Raw genomic sequence first — 18,854 nt, 5'->3', positions numbered from 1 at the left:
TACATCAGACTGGTATTGTAGTCACTGTAGTATTGCATGCCACCTGACAGGTTATGCCAGTACTGGGTTCAGAGTGCTTAGTCCCCAGTTTGGCTATGTGGTTCCATCTCATACATGTGTTGTACGTCCATGTGTAGGGGAGAGGGTTGATTGTGTACATGTGGCAGCTGTGACATTGCCACATGACCCACATATTCCACAACTGTACCATAGAGGTGACTGACAACTGACCTTTGCACATGCTACCATAGTATTGTGATTGCCATGGTGATTAACAGCACATAGGGCCAATGGGGAACAAGGTACATAGGTTCATAGGTTCATAGCTTCATACTAGGCTATCTGCCCTAGGGCATTTAAGAACCTAGCCAGAATGTGTTTGGCTGTCGCCATCCATTGTAAATATATCTTGCCATGCCCTTTTCCGAGGTTAGTATACTGTGCCTCTCTCTAACAGTGACACAGAAGTGATACCTGGGGTAAACTGACAATGTCCCATCCACTCATCAAGATTCCTCTTGAAGAGAGTCAATGAGGGACTCTGCCTAACCTGGACTGGAATTTTATTCCAGAGTGAAGTGAGCCTCTGGGTTATGAATCTGTCCCTCCAGCATGTCCTATTTATTTCAGTGCTGAGGTTCAGGTCTCTCAAGCGTGTAGCCCGATGGGATTTGGATATTCTCAGGTACAGCAAGCCCATTAATTCTGGGTTTGACATGGCGTTATACATAAGGCACAGATCACCTCTGAACAGGCGGTATGCCACTAAGTAGAGCTGGGGTTTCTTTAACCGGTCAGCATATGGCATCTGTTTGAGCCCTTTGATCCTCTTGGTGAGGTACTTGTGGGGTCTTTCCAGTTGCTGCAGGTGTCTGGTGAGGTACTTCCCAACAGGGGGATTGTACTCAATTATGGGCCTGATGAGGGATGAGTAAAGAGGCACGATGTCCTCCCTTGATGTAGATGTGAATCCCTTCATGATGGGGTGGGCTATATACAATGCCTTTCTAACCACTTTGGCCACATGATTGTCAAATGAGAGATTGCTATCAACTTGGGTCCCCAGGTCTCTAATTACTTCTTCTGTACGTAATGGAGTACCACCTATGTGGTACTTTGTGGGCACTTTGTTTTTGCCAAAGGGGATGACTATACACATTTTTGCATTCAGCTGGAGGCCAAGGCTCTGGCACAAGTTGTCTGTTTCTATGAGGCCCCTTTGGAAGATGCTTGTGTCGGCTGGAGAGTCGATTATGGTGGCCAGTTTGCAGTCATCTGCATATTTGGTCAGCCACAGTCCTTCCGTGTTGGCCTGTACCTCCAATAAATATATACCAAACAAGAGAGGTCCCAGGACTGAGCCTTGTGGGACACCACTTGTAACTGGTTTGGAGTCTGGCATGGCTCCAGCAGTTCTAACCATGTGGGTTCTGTCCTTGAGCCAGTGTGCAATCCATCTAGTGACATAGGGGCTCATATTTAAGCTGGTGAGCTTCTCTAGAATGCCCGAGTGGGGTATTGTTTTGAAGGCTTTTGCGAGGTCCAGGTAGGCTGTGTGGACCACCTTCCCCTCGTCAATGGCCTTGGTGACTGTTTCAAAGAAATCAACCAGGTTTGAGAGGCAGGATCTGCCCTTAACAAAACCAAACTGGGTATGAACCAGTGTCTGTAGGTCCCCAATATCTATATTTATGTGGTCCATGATGATCCTTTCCATAGCTCTGCAGACCAAGCTAGTGTGGCTTATGGGGCGATAGTGTCCAGGATCCGTTGAGGCACCACCTTTCTGTAGAGGGACCACTGTTGCTGTACGCCACACTTTGGACACATATCCTGTAGTAAGGCTTGGATTGAACAGTAGTTTTATGTCTGGTTGTAGCACGTCTTGGAGGTCATGTAGGACACAGCCCGGGACACTGTCTGGTCCCATTGATGCAGTGTGTATTGCTTTGGAGAGGGCGGCTCTTACCTGAGCATCTGAGATGTCAGGGGGGCAGCACTCTGCTGGGATAGATATTTGCCCTTTCAGTGTGGAGGGGGGTGAGAAGTTTGCATTGAACCTGTCAGCTAGAATGTTGGCAATGTATGTGGGTTTGGTGTTTCTATTGACATTTTGGACTACCTCTGAGCATATCTGGGAATTACCACCCAGGTTCCTAACATAACTAAAGAAAGCCTTGTGATTATCCTTAGTGTCCTGTGCAATTTTTCTCGAAGCTGGCCTTAGACAATCTTATGAGTGCCTGTAGTTATTTGCTAATACTGATCAGTAATGCCTTCCCTTTTTGGGATTTTGCTGTATCATTTAGTAGCTTCCTCCTTCTATTGTGGAGTTTGTTTATGGCTGGGGTCCACCAGACAGGACGTCTGCCTTTGGAGGATTGGGTCTTGGTTTTATTCGGGATCACATGACCCATGCATTCCTGAAGGTGTCCATTGTTCTTGGGTTTGGGAGGGTGGTCTGTAGCAGGCTATAACCTCAAAGGCAGTTACACCCATTGTTAGTTGCACATGGATAGTCTCTGATGCTTGGTGCTTTGCCACCAACCTGGAGGTGTGGGTATCTTTGATGAATATCAATACTCCCCCTCCATTTGTGGTTCTTCCAAGTTTTGGGGCTGAAAGGCATGGTATGAGGTATAACCTGGTAGTGCTGGGGTGCTCTCAGTAGCCCTGAACCAGGCATCTGTTACTGCACAAATATCAATGTTCTCCATGCCAAGGAGAGTTTCAGGTGCATGCATCTTGAGGTTTAGACTTCTGGCGTTGGGTAGCATTACTCTTAGTTTCTTATCTCTTGTGATACCTATGAAGATGGGTTTGTCATTTGAGCCTTGCCTAACATAGGCACTATGGGGGTAGCAAGAGCCTTTGCCAATATCTGAAAGCCCAGGGGTGACAGGTGCAAGCCGTCCCTAGCAAAGCAGGTGGTTCAACAGAAGATGAATATGTGAGGGTGTAGTGCCTGTGATTAGTTAGCAGTAGCATATATGACTGCTCACATGGACAAATGCCAGGTAAGTCATATGCAATGTGTCACAGGCAACGTACATGTGAACAGGACAAACATGGACATACATATAGTAAGCTATGCAGATGTCACTAGGAGTCCACAGAAGCTCTGTAACTATGCATTGCAGGTAGGATCAGTATTCTAGGGTAATTGCAAGCAAACATGCATGCAAACAAAGCTACAGTAAGCAGGGCTGCATGTAGTCCATTGTACAACAAACAAGCTGTACCACTTCCAGTAGGTAACACTGCAAATATGCAGGCACTATGCACATGTACATGGAAATACACAGGTCAGATGGCTAGTGTCCAGTCTCAGTGCACACAAGTGTACAGACCATGTACTGTCAGGATGTACAATAACTAGATGGAAACCCATGTGCTCATACCTGCAGTAATACACATGTCAAATAACAGACACTGAGCCTTCACTCAGTGGTTCCATATGTAGTAGGATGTGTGCTACCTGGCCTACCACTACAGTATCCCTGACATGTATGGGGACTCTCCCTCCTGTGACAGTTAGTTTTGTGTGTTGGGGCTTTCTAGCATGGTATGAGATGTGAGCTTGCAGTGCTAGGGTGCTCCTGTGTGTCCTGTACCAGTCGTGTAGTACTGCACACATATCAACATCCTCAAACATCCGCATTGCAGAGTCCAGTGTGGGCAACATGCCACTTGCAGTTTACATGTCCATCATTGCATATTAATACATTCATTACCTTATCCCCTGTGCTACCTATGTATGTAGCCTTCTGTTGACATCCTTACCACCAGTATGCCAACATGTGCAGATGATACACTATGGTACTTACCATGGGTGTAGACAACAGTACATGACAATCACACCCTTACTGCATCAGGCATGCTGTGATATACCCACAATTAATTCAGCACACAGTACTGTTAACAACATGATACTATTACTACACGTCTATGTAGTCACCCTGTGCATCAGCAACATGTTAACTTGTACCTGCACTGATGTTACAGATTGCAGGAGGTGGCACAGTTTCATCATATGCACAGGGTGTGAACTTGGTATGCCTGAGTCAGCCACCGATACCACCGATTGACATGTATGTGTATGTGTGTTGGTGAGGGACAGCCGTACAAGGTGGGGCAATGTTGATGCAGTGTGTGCATGTATGCGGTAGCCCTAGGTGTTGTCAATTCGCATGTGTGTATGGATGCACACAGTTCCACCTCATGGCTGCCATATACTGGTGTTTGTGGACAGCCACAGACTGTACCTGCCAGGTCATACAGATCAGTTTCTCTGGCCACGGACACAGTACCTGTGCCTTGCAGGGGTGCTACGGACCGTATCCGGTACCAACCCAGACTGGGTACTGTCATCAGAAGCAGGTGTTCGTGGACTGGACACAGATCCCTGTCCGGCCTGGCCAGAGCCATGTGCACGTGGTCTCCTGGGGCGGTCTGATGACAGCACAGACCCAGCATTGCTGGGGCTGCTGCTGGCACTATGGGGGCGGCCGCGGCCCTGTTGTCGTCCGCGACGACTGCAAGCTGCTGCTGTTGCTGGCATACGCCCAAGTCGACACCTCAACCGTCCACCATTGCCCTGGCTCATGGACATGTAGTTGTGGAACCGGTCTAATATGTCCCCACAACATCTGTCTATGACATCGGTGAAATTACGGATGGCAGCCGCAATGTCACGCATACTGTCAGTCATGGCTGTGCGACATGCTGTCAGCTCCCTCAGACCCTGTCTGGTGTACCGTTCCATACGTGACTGTGCCTGCATGACAGCCCGAAACATAGCTGAGGTTGTAAGACCTCTGTGGGCAAGTCTGACAGGGGCAGTATGCCCACGGATGCTCCCACGAGAACTCCTGGACATCTGTCTGTGTGGTACCATCTCTGGGCCATGCCCATGGCTGCTGTGTGGGGAGGCATGTGCCACAGATACCACATTACCCTGGTCAATGCCCACTGTATGCTGTCCATCACCTAGGGACATTGGTGACAAAGGGTGTATTGGCAGGATAACTGTGCGCATTGATGTGTTCGACAGCTGTGTACTGTCAATCGGCTGACCAGTGGTGGACCCTGGCATACCTTCCTGTGCCATTACACAGATGTCATCATTATCAGTACCCATGGCACCTGATTCAGGTTACCTGCTGCATGACACCAGAGCAGCATCAGAACCTGTGGGAGGGAAACAGGAAACACAGTTTACAATGTCTACACATTACCAGTGATGCACACATCCACACATGCACAGGTCCAGACATGCACACATGCACACATGCACACGTGCACACATGCACACATGCACACATGCACAGGTTCACACATGCACACATGCACACATGCGCACATGCACACATGCACACATGCGCACATGTGCACATGCACATGTGCGCAGGTGCACACATGCACACATGCACAGGTGCACACATGCACACATGTGCACATTCACACATGCACCCATGCACACATGCATGCATGCACACGTGCACACATGCACACATGCACGCATGCACACGTGCACACATGCACACATGCACAGGTGCACACATGCACACATGCAACACACATGCACACATGCACAGGTGCACACATGCACACATGCACACAGTTGCACACAATTGTACACTACTCAGTATGCGTGATATCAACACACAGACACACCTACATGCATACAAAGAGCACTACTAAGTGAGCCTAATATTACTATTACTATCAATACTATAATACTATTACAGTTATTGTTAATACACACTCACCAGCATGGATAGGCTGCATTGCTGTTACACTGGAGGGACCTGAAGACGTGAAGAAACTAATGTCAGTGGGCACAACTGTGCCATTGTTACTGAGTATGATACAGGTCAGTAGTACAACAGTCGCCTTTCACAGGTCATCTGCTAATATTGAGGATATCACACTTGCACATTAAATACTATGGTGACAGCTACAAACCAAGGACACACCTCACACATGCATTAACTACCAGTGTACACAACAGTCAACTATACATATGGCATATTACCTGCATGCTCACTGTCTTGCTGCTGCGTGACTCCAGCCTCCATCATAATGCATGTCTGCTGCTGTTGTTGTTGCTGGCAGACTGGAGCCACTACACTCATGAGTAGTCCCTCCAGTCTGGTGAGTGGGGGATGTGTAGCCACCCCACCACCTGTGGCGACCTGTTGCCTGTGGATATCCGACGCACGCTGACGGACATTTCTGATTAAATCACTGCAGTGATGTCGTACCTGCTCATATGTCCTATTATGCGTGCCTATGTCATTTACCCGATGGACCAGGTCTTGCCACAGTGCAGCCCTCTCCTGCTGATTCTGGCTGGTGCGGGAAAAGAGTATTGCATAATCCCGCACCAGGCTCTGGTGTATCTCCTCATCCTCAGCTGTGGAGTAAGCGGGATTCCGCGGGTGAGCCATGTACCTGAAAAAGAAAATAACCTGATATCAGCAATATATGTCAGCAGAATTTGGCACACATACTACACATGCTACTCGACTGTTATGATACAACATATCTCACATATATAGCGTCTGTTTGTCTATTGGTGGATACACATGTAAATGGCCAGGTATCAGTGCTCAGCCAGCAACTGTGCAACAGTACTTGGCACACTCTATATGACATACTACCAAACCCCAGCAGTCAGAACACTGATTTAGGTCCAGAGCACCTCCTCCCTCTGGGGGGTTGTATCTAGGTACTGTATGGCCTACATCATCAACTACTGTGAGCTGACCACACACTAATTGCCCTGGATATACATATCCCACCTCCACCACCAGCACAAACGACTATAGTGAATAACATTGCAGATGCAAACTTTACACTTTGTAACAGTGACATGGTGTCCTTTCAGCCCACTGGGCCAGTGGCAGATACAACCCACAATGCTGACCCCTACACAAATGCTTTCTACAGGCATCTCCGAGAATGCATGGATCATGCAATCCCATATATGACCAAGACACTCTCCACAAAGGGACAGCATCCTGTCTGGTGGACTCTAGCCATAGACAGATTGTATTACAAAAGATGGAAGCTACTGCAAGACAGAGCATAATTCCATAAGGGGAAGGCATGCCTGAGCAGCACTAGTAAGGGTCTATTTTCCATCATACAAACATCCATGGGCAAGTTTGAGAGGGAAATCAAGAGGGACACTACAGATAACCAGAAGGCCTTCTTCAGTTATGTTAGCAACCTGGTCAGAATCCATCCTCTATGCCCATAGTTAGTACACAACAACAAATATTTCACTGAAACCACAGATATTGGCAACATTGTGGCAGACAGATTCAGTGCAGGTGTCACCCCACCCTCTCCCCCAAAATATGACATAGTTATCCCAGCTGACTGTAACCTCCCTGTCATCACAGATGTCCAGGTGAGAGCCACCCTCATGAAAGCAGAATACACAACATGACTGGGACCTGATGGTATCCCCAGTTGCATGCTACATAAACTCTGACAGGAGCTAAACACACATATAGAAGTGCTATGTAACACTAGCCTGACTACAGGATATGTACCTGTACACTGGCGCACAGCAGCAGTGGTTCCACTCCATGAAGGAGGTACCTCAACATACCAATACAATACAACACAATGCATTACATTACAATACAATACTATACAATATGCTATTGCCCCTGGGACTACAGCAGCATACTGTTCTGCTACCCTGACCATTGTGACACATGTGGTGTGATGGTACCTGCTGCTGTCACACAGTTACACAGGGTGACTCATATGGCATATTACCTATCTGACTAACATTCAGCAGGGGTATGTGTGACATGTACTCATGGGGAGTCTTGCTTCTTAACACTGTGTGGTTTATTGCAGGGTATGTCTTATCTGTGGGTAGGAACTTTTACCTATACATGTGCTCTCTATTGCAGTGGCATGGACGACACACAACAGTCATTTAGGTTGTGGATGGTTTGAGGTGTTACTATGGTTGTTGGACATCTGTCATGGGTGTGACTTACGTATGTAAATCCAGGAGTGGTAACCTCTATGTGGGTAGTATGTGTGTACTCTGTGGTGTTGTCAGTCACTGTGCATTGGTAATGTGTTTGAGTGCATTGTCACAGTGTTGTACATGTCACTGTATCCTTCTCCATATCTGAAGCTGTCATGTGAGGTCCATACCATGGCATTCATTATGTGGTGTGGAGGGGTACACCGACCTACATGTCCATAGCTGACACACCATGTCTGCTGACCCATACCATGTGCAGGTATTCCAGGAATAGTGTGCCACTGTGAATATCATTGGGGGCACTATTGTACACATTTATGACCCTGTTCACCCCTGACACATGCAGTGGTGGGCAGCCAATCACATATCTGATGGTTACTGGTGTAGGTGATTTGAAATGGGGTATGGTAATCCGGTTTTGACACTGGTGTTTACTCCATGCCTTTGTCACCAGGCACCTGTTGCAATACATCTGTACACATGTGCCTCACTCAGAATATATATATATACATCTCTCTCTCTCTATATATATATATATATATATATATATATATATATATATATATATATATGTGTGTATATAGAAATATCTATATGTATATAGATATATCTATATGTATCTCTATATATATATATATATATATATATATATATATATATATATATATATATATATGTCTGTATACATATACACATATATATATATTGATGTACATATATTGCTATAGATATGGAGAGGGGGGGACACAGAGGGGTGAGAGTGACAGAGGGGTGGGACAGGGGGTGTTGAGGTCGTCATATACAGTCATACCTGTAGATAGTCAGATCAGTCTGTCTATGTATATGTATCTACATATATCTATATCTGTATGTGCATTACATATATATGTTTGTACATATTCTATCTATCTACATCTGTCTATGTATTCCTACATCTCTCTCTATGTATGTATACATATATGCATATTATATATATATATATATATATATATATATATATATATATATATATATATATACATACATATTTTGAAATACATATGTATCCATATGATAGACAGGTATATCAACATGTTTGTCTACCATACTGTATACACACACTAACATACTGCTAAACATACATAACTGTGAAACCTACTTTGTACATTGCACTACAACCTACAGTTAACCTACATTGATATGTGCACATAGATGCTCTCACATACAAATGTATGTACAGCCTTCACTGATAGTTGCTGTATGTCCCCTGCCCTTTACACATCTTCATATACATATGGATACAGACCAATGACACATATGGAGGGTTCACAGTATGTAGACCTTTATAGTATTACTTTACATTACCTGTGTTTGTCACAGCTGCTTGTGTTGCCATCTGGTTTTCTGTCCTGCTGCTCCACTTGCCAGTTGTCAGCTTTCAGGTGGCTGTTGCTGAACAGTTTTGTTTTTGTCTGCTTAATTTCAATTTTCTCTGTCTCTGTCTCTCTCTCTCTCTCTCCCTCTCTCTGTCTGTCTGTCTCTCATGTCCTCCTCAGGGTGCAATGAAAGTATTGCATATGTGGACTGGGAGTACAGCATACTTTTGTAGGTATCCGCATATGTCCATGTGATGGCCTCTGCACCAATTGTTAGCCAGCATTTGCTGATTGCATGCAGCCAGTTATGTACTGATTGCAGTTCTCACTGTGATTTCAGAACAGTGCTATAACAAGGTATGTGAGATAGGCATAGCCCTTTCAGATTTTAAGGGCAGGGACCATGCTGGTATGCTGTGGACAATGTTCTGTGAGTGTAAAGGTTGGTATCTCTCTCATATTTCCAGCTGTGTTGTAGATTAACATTCCTCCATTCATTTCTCCAGTTTCCTGTACTAACTGTGTATGTACACTGACACCTACAACTACTACTACTGTTAATGTGTGTGTGTGTGCTTTCCTTTCATTTTTGCTTGCACTTTGTTGCTAAGGCTTCAATATTTTCCCTTTACAGTCACTACTTGTATGCCTGCTAGGTGTCCTGACTGTAGTGGGCTGCTGTAGCTTTCCTATTTTCCATGTACATTCACACCTTGGAATGCTTGCTATATCTGCTAGGGTGTTGCAGCATGCAGTGTGGTCTGGCCATGGTGTGGGCCTTGACATCTATTAGGGTATTTGAGTATGCTGCTGAGCAGGCCCCATAGACTCTCAGGTTCATCTGTTATCTGCCTCATGGAATGGTACATATCAGTGGGGTACACCCATTAAATTGTCTGGTATGCTGCAGTTGTGACTGTGGGTTAGCATGAGCATATGTATTACTACACTTATTCTGCCATGCAAGTGGTGAATACTTTCAGGACTCCATAGTTACCATTGCATGTGTTGTCACACCTTTCTGCCTACTGTTTGTACATTTCACATGGAGTCCGTGGGGCATCCCTGTAAGTCATTCACTGTTGCTATGTCTAGGCTTTTAACTATTCAAATATGGTGGTGTCAGACCTCTCATGTGTACAAATATTTGCAGGTTGTCCACATTTCTGCCTCATATTTTGGTCAATATCTCATTCACAGCTTTTTCTGGCAAATCACTCTGGGCTCAAGTCAGAATATAGTGACAAACATTCAAGTTTCAGACTTCATACCCTTCCAAACATCCCACAAAATGCAGACCCTGTTACTCTCTGAACTGTCTGCGTTTGTTGTAACATTATTTGTAATGTGTCCCTGGTTTTGGGCCTTTGCTCCACATATTTTATTACTTGGTCCGGATGTGTTCCTCTAAGAGGTTGTGGGGTATGGGCAGTGATTATCCTGCTGTGAGTATGTGTGTGGCTTGCAAGGTGCTACAGTGACATTATTACCTACTAGCTACCAACTAGCATGGCTGTTTCTGTTCACACACTACTATTATGGAAATCCACTAGTTTTGACAGTAATTCTAAATGACATGCTTTGTGTACTACACATCCTATATTCCCTTTACATTCATTCCTACTATTACGTGATATATTTATTTTAGCACTGTGTTCTTGTATAACAGTCATGGCTTAGTGGTAAGTCATGCAGACTACTGTTTCCAAGGTCCTGGGATCGGGACTGACAGTGGGATTTTATTTTGCTTTTGAACTGACTACAGGACCTGTCAATCAGAATGACTAAGGCACTTTTAAGCAGTTGTAACCGGGTTAGCGCTGGTTTGCGCAGAGCTCACGCATGCGCACTGGTGTTTAGCTCCGTGCACACATGCACACACCCGCTTACAACCGCTTAAACGTGCTTACTCTTGCGCACACCCACGCTATTTTCTTTGAAATAAATGAAAATGGGGAGACAGGAAAGTGGTGAAAAATGGGTCACAAAGAGAGTAAGACAGTAGGGAAACAAGCTTGGGTTTTGCAGGAGGGATGTAGGTAAGGCCCATAGCTGCCCATTTCTTCATCAGCAACAGCTGTGCATATGTTTGTAATTTGGTGTGACATTTGATACCTTCCACCCCTGAGAGAGGTGTAAGGACAACAATAATACTTGTTGTACAGCCAATTGTAATTGATAGTTTCCATGTCTGGTAGACATATGTGCAGAATGGGCAGCCATGTATGGGGCGTAATTTTTTTGTGGGTACAGAGTGCCCTTTTTTTTTCAGGTGAGAGTGGTATGTCAGGTGAAGGAAGTCGGTATAGCTGGGGAGGTAGGCTGGGTAGGTCAACAGACAAGACAAACAAGATGCATACAGGGGCAGTGTATGACACATGTGGGGGGGTTACACAATTGACGGGAACGGATGTTTGGATATCCAGAGCCCATGAGCCCACAGATGGCAACAGTGGAACGGATATCCCCACCCATGGGCAGTTGCCACTGTTCCTTCACTGCCCAGGATGGGGCTGTGCTGGGGGCTGTGTAGGCTGGGCAACAGGCATGCCCGTATGTTGTGCCACCTGTGCCTCAAGCTAGCGTAGGGGCTCAAGAACAGAGTCCCGGATCTCACTACGCATCACAGTCCGGACGCTACGGAGGGTGAGTGGTGGTTCTCCTCCGGCCACACTTGCAGAGGGGGGACGGGCCCCATCCCCTGCAGCGCTTCCACCTGCAGGTGGCACAGGGCCACCGGAGGAGGGTCCAGACTGGGCACTAGTGTCAGGTGCACTCACCAGCTGAGGTGGGAGAGGTGGGTCCGCTGGAACCTGCCTTCCCTGTTGTTCTATGTTTTGCATTATGTCATGACAGTTTGGGTTAGTAACATACAATACCATTCGCAATTAGTTGTAACAGCATGCATTAGTATTCCCATTAACCAAAAACCCAGATATTCACACCATTGAACAGCAAGCATAACACATGCATAATTTGAACAGCAATGCACAGTCCAACAATATGCAGGGATGATTGATGGCTACAGGCCATCAGGTTTGGATGTATGAACAGGGCAGATGCATCAACGGACATGCAAATATTTATGACCCATCAGGACAAATGTCCAGGGGTGTTAATTGTGATTACACATACCAATTTCACGTGGAATGGATTATATGTAGTTATAGGGTGGGGTGAAGAAAATATTATTAACACCTTTGAATACCAATACATATGCTGTACATTTCTAATAGCTACAGATATATACACACTACTGTTCTAACTACAGTTTCCTATATGATAACTACTTCACTTTGGTGATAGGACTGTTACTGCTACATCAATATACATTTTATTGTTATTCATACACGTTCATATCTGGCTTTGTTCAGCTACATCATCCTGCTACATTTGCTTTATATAGCTATAGACAACTGTGGATGTTTGATATTTCAGACAATCATACTATATGCATATTGCCGACTGAGAGCATCATATCCAGATTTTGGGATACACATTCCAGCTGCAGCAACACTTTGGACACATTTCACAGTTTGGTTCTACTTGTCACATTCATTTAATTCTGTACTGACTGCAGTATACTTTATACAGGGGTTATTACTACTTTATTGGTGGATTCATAACTCTTTCTCACACCCTCTCACTTGTTTTCATTTTACTATTCAGGATGGTACTTACTTCTAGGCTTTATTGACATGTTTTACCTGTAGTTATTACAATCCTTTCCAGCAGTCTCACTTCTGTCATGTTTCAGTATTTCAACAGGGATATATTTCACACATGTGAGTTGCTCATCTTCTGCAGCTGTAATTTTCAGCCTGCTGCAGGTTGTGCACTACGATATTATAGGTGGGGCATCTTTATTTCAGACTTTATTTCAGACATTTTCATTTTTCTGTTTGGATTTCAGACTGCAACACACTTTTGTAATCAAGCAATACTTGCAAACACTTTTACACTGTTACTTGCACATTTTATTACTTAGTGACTACACTGCACTCTTTTGCTAACTGTCATACTTTTATATTTCTTTACAGTTACTGGGAGTGGATTACTGACCTGCCTGGTGGTGCAACCGCACCAGCCTATTGCCATAGGCTCTGCGGTTCGCAGAGCGGACACCTGCAGCTGTAATATAAATGAAGTAATATTGGAATGCACATCTCCATAATATCAGCTAATTTAATTTCTTACATACATAATTAAATGTAACTTACTCAGTAGTGGGGCGTTGGGCATTTGCTGGGCCTCCTGGATCCAAAGGTTCAATTGGTCCTGCTTGCATCTCTTCAGGTCTGCATGGTGGTGACGGACCTGCTCACCAGTCCTTGGAATCCCTGCGGCACTGGTAATATCATGAGCCAACCGGTCCCACGCCTCAGCCCTATATGCTCCCCACAGGACCTGGCCCTGCATGAGTTGGGCCTCATGATTGTGGACTAGGAGCCAGACCATGTATCTGGACTCCTCAACACCCCACCTCTGTGCTTGAAAGCAACTACGCTCACCTACACCTGACATTCTGGCTGCAAGTCAGTTCTACAATCATTTATGCTGTGTATTCCTGCCTATGGGGCTTATATATGCCGTTTTTCCCGCACTTATCTGTGATTGGCCATTTTGGAATTGTATCCACTTCACACAACCTGCTTTGTCATGCTCCACTTTCTATTCATTCCTATATATTTGCTATTGCTGCATTACTGAGTACAGCTGTCGTAGCTTAGTGGTTCAGTACCTTGACTATGGTGCACGGTATCCTGGGTTCAAACCTGGCCACTGCTTTTTATATTTTATGACTGTCTAGACAGGCTAGGGGTGTGTCTGTGTAAAGGCAGTTTTCTTACAGCTTGCTCAACGTTGCCCGTCGGTTAGCTTGTTGGCGCTGTGCGCAACTCCGCACAAACAGGGTGCGCTGGCTTACGCCTCATTTGGCTGTCAGCATGCATAGTACTCTCAGCTCAGCTAGGGGCACACAGTTTCAGCATGTGAAACCACTGCTCACCTATGGGCATTAATTTTGCACCTGTTAAACCACTGCTCACCTACAGGCAGATGCACTCACCTTGTTAAACTGTACCTCAGCTATTGGCACATCTGGCATTTTTTTATTGTTTTGTTACCTCACATTTCTTCAAAATAAATGGATTAGTTCATTACATTTTACATAAAATGTGATTTTATATGTGTACATGTTTGTCAGGGACTTGTTTCGTGCTTATTTTTCTAAAAATAAAAGTTGGTGTTGTGAGGGCTCGAACCATGAATGCCTGCTCTTCAGCTGATGTCTCTACCGCTATGCTATTGCTTCTTGGCTTACTTTGCATATTTAGTTCTTATATGCTTTCCCACTGACTGCTAAAGGTAGCTGTGCTATGGGCATGCCCGCGCAAACGAGCGCACTCACGGTTAAACATCTTTACAATTTAAAAAAAATATATCACATGTTCATTTACATTTTTTTTGTTCATAGTCTGTGGGGGCATGTGTTGTGTTGTGTTTATTCACATTTCCGTGGACTCTGTCGTGGGTGTTTACTTTGGGCACTTTTACTCTTCTGGGGGTGTGTCCGCTTGCAGGGCTCGGCCTACGGACCCACCCCCTACTGTCTTACACGGACCGTGTTAGACTTAGGTGTGATTCAGCATGCTCTCATGAATATGCAGAGCATGCTGACATCACTCCGTTTAAATGCAGCCTCCGTGTAAGAGTTATAACTCTTACACGGAGGCTTCGTGAATCCTGCCCAAAGTCTCTTGGTTCTTGGATGCTCAGACTTGTTGCTACTATCTATCAAAGTACAAATATTGCAATTGCCACACATAAAAATCCCCTTCTGTCCTTGAATCTGCTTCATCTTTTGTGTATTAGTACACAATAATCTTTTCAGATTCCTCTTGTTTTTGTAGCAGAAACGTGGTCTTTCTCCCACTATGTCTTTCAACTGGGAATCTTGCGTTAAAATGGGCCAAAACTGTTGGATTATTTGCTGAATTTGATAGTTATCCGTACTATAAGTTAGAGCAAATCTGGTGAGTGTATCTTTATCCTTCTTCCTATCTTCCTTTTCCTGCATTGGTAATCTTAAGTATTTCCCCTTATAGCCTCTTTCTTTCAAATTTTCCTGTAAAAAAACTCACCTCTCTATTATGTGTGTCCTCTCGGTTACAACGTTTATAAATCCTATTAGTTTCATTTCTCATGATGTTTCTGGAAATATGTCTAGGATGCATACTGCTTTTAAGCGGATAGTGGTTACGCCAGGTACTTTTCCTGTGTAGTTCGATTTCTAGTTCTTCTATTTCATTGAGCATAACATTTACATCCAAAAAACTTACTGTGTGTTTAGAATAGTTAGAGCTAAAAGTCAAGAACGAAGTGGTTGTATTCAAATAATTATGGAAGAGTTGAAATTGCTCTGTACTTCCTTTCCATAAGATGAACAAGTCAGCTGCAAAATGCCCATAGTACAGAATGTTATCAAGCCATGGGTTGTCAGTATTTAAAACAAATTCCAACTCCCATTGAACTAGAACTAAGTTCAAATAACTATTGGCACAGGGGGTGCCCATGGCAACCCCCCCCATTTCTGTAAATAGCTTTGTTCACCAAATAAGAAAAAGTTATTCTCCAGAATCAACTCAAGTAGGTCACAAATAGTTTGAGTCTCGAATGCACTCTTTCTTGCAGATATTAGTCTTCTTATTGAATTTATACCTGCTTCATTTGGTATGGTAGTGGAAAGACTATTGATATCCAATGTAGTAAGAAGAAGGCTAGATTTATCCATTATTGCTTCCATCACTGGATGCGATTTATGAAGAAAATCATCTGTGTCTCTTAACACTGTACCATGAGTCTTTAAAATTTCTTTCAGTTCTCTTTCTACAAATAAAGACATAGTTTCTGTGATCCAACCTTGGCCAGAAACAATAGGATGTAATGGTGGATCTTGAAGCTTTTTGTGTATCTTCGGTAAGCCATTAATACTGGGAACTGTAGGATTGGTGACATCTAGGAAGTTAAATAGATCTAAGTCAATTTGCCTTTGTAAAACCATATCATATAGATATGATCTAACTTTGTGTATAGCTCGACTGACATCCAAAGGTGTAACAGCAGTATAGGTTTTCGAGTCCTTTAACATCTCTTCCATTTTACTGAAATACCATGAGGAATCCATAACTACTATAGCTCCACCTTTGACTGCTGGTTTCATTATAACTTCTCTATTCTGTTGTAAATGCTGAATAGCTTCCTCTCTTCTGAGGTTATGTTACTGAAATGTTTGGTACGAGGATCTGATCTCAATTTCTCTACTTCATTGGTACATAATCTTGTAAATAACTCAACTGTCAGGTGGCTAACAGGTACAAATGTGCTGGGTTTTCTTGGTTTCTTGTTAAGCTCCTGTTTGTTACCAAATATACTCTTCAATGTGACATTTCGACCAAAATATTTTAGATCAATGACAAATTTACTTAAATCAGATCTAAAAGAGGGAATAAATGTCAAACCTTTTTGGAATATCGACTGTTCGGCTGCTGTTAAAACACAACTGGATATATTCACCACCAAGGATTTGTTCACATCAGGGTTTTTTTCCTCTTCCGGTCTTGACTTCGTGATCTGTTGCTGGTATAATAATTCTGCTTCAAAAAAATTGGCAAAGTAGTAGTGACTGGTAAGTGGGCACCCTTTAATTTAGGTATAGTCCCTGAAGTGGATGCTTCAGTAGTGTTAGTTAAAATGTTGTCAGTGCCTGGAAGTTCCTGCTCTGCTGAGAGTTTCTGAACTTCACTTTTAATACGTGAATTATCCACAAAGTTAATATTACGTGTCTCCAGATTTACTTTTCCATTACTTGAATTACTGTTACGAAACATTGGAACATGTTGTCTCTGTCCAACTAATTGTTCCTCCCTTAGCCATTCAAAGATACGTCCATGCTTGAAATCCAGTACATCTCTATTCAGTTTTTTAATTTTCTGTTCTTTTATTTTAGTCTCATAGATATTCAAATTAAACTGTAATGTTTCCAATCTATTTATTTGATAAGAAGTTAAATTCACCTTTTCTAGTTCTATCTGTTTGTCTTGTATCTGTTGAACAGTCTTCTCTTCTTCTGGTTTAAAATATTCTAACAGAAGTTTGATGTACCTGAAGCTGGTTTCAAGATTAATCGCCTGCCAGCTTGCTAATAATGAAGGATGTTGATTGCCATAGCTAGGCATGCATTTGACCCGCATGCCTCTAGGTATAACTATGTGATGCAAACATGCTTCTAAATGATACCGCTGCCAAGTAAGTATTTTCAGTTTATATACAGCAGTTTCAACATCCCTAAGTATGGTTTCAAACCTGGAACTATCAGCATTTTCCTTAGGATTACTTCCAACACTAGCTTCATTCAAATCAAAATGTAAGCTCAGTAGTGGGTTCAAATTTTTGTCTGCATTTTCCATATTTGTTCTTTGGAGAAAATACAAAACAGCAGCATTTGTCTTACTCCTTGAGTCACTAGATTCGTTAGCCATGTGCAGAGGGAAATATAAATAAAATAACAAAAAAATGAAGAGATATTCCCTTTAGCTGTGGTGAACTGTCTAATAAATAATCCACACACCAAAAGACAGCTAGTTCACCCAGGCTAACACTGTGCTGAAAAGCAAATGAACTGTCTGTGCAATCCAATAATAAAAGTTCTGTTAAAATCCAGAATTTAATGAAAGGAATAAAATAAGACAAAATAAGAACAAACATAATAAAAATTAAGTCCCTTGTCCAATGATAAGCGCTTTCGAATAGTTCTTCTTCAGATCGTATAATCAAATGGGACATTCATCTGTACGTATAACCCAGTCAGAATTATTCACCCAATGAGAATATCAACACCAAAGTTCCAGCCAATCCATGTTTGGATTTCTCCATCTGATTTGCATAAACTGAGTTAACAGTTCCATTTTCTAAATGGATGCCTCACACAGCTTGCTAATGTTCAGTACTAATGAAATATGCAAAGTAGATGATGTTAGTAACTAATAGCACTTCCAAAAGAAGTAACAGGTGAAGCAGCTAGCTTTCATTCATACTTAGAAGCATGCCTCATACCAGTGTATTGGAGTCCGAATATGCAAAATTGGTGAACTAAACAGCTAATAGTGGTTTCCAAGAAACAACAGAACACAGGTCTGCTAGCCTTCATGTATTCTTATTGAAAAACTTGCCAAATAATCCCAGAAGCAGTTTTTTTTACATATTTCTAGTGATGGAAGCAATAATGGATAAATCTAGCCTTCTTCCTACCACATTGGATATCAATAGTCTTTTCACTGCCATACCAAATGAAGCAGGTATAAATTCAATAAGAAGACTAATATCTGCAAGAAAGTGTGCATAAGAGACTCAAACTATTTGTGACCTACTTGAATTGATTCTGGATAATAACTTTTTCTTATTTGGTGAACAAAGCTATT

Source organism: Protopterus annectens, chromosome 7.part0 (assembly GCF_019279795.1).
Source record: "Protopterus annectens isolate FY-2018-M chromosome 7.part0, PAN1.0, whole genome shotgun sequence".
NCBI classification, from domain to species: domain Eukaryota; kingdom Metazoa; phylum Chordata; order Ceratodontiformes; family Protopteridae; genus Protopterus; species Protopterus annectens.
The sequence above is the reverse complement of the archived record's forward strand: the minus strand, read 5'-3'. Positions refer to the sequence as shown.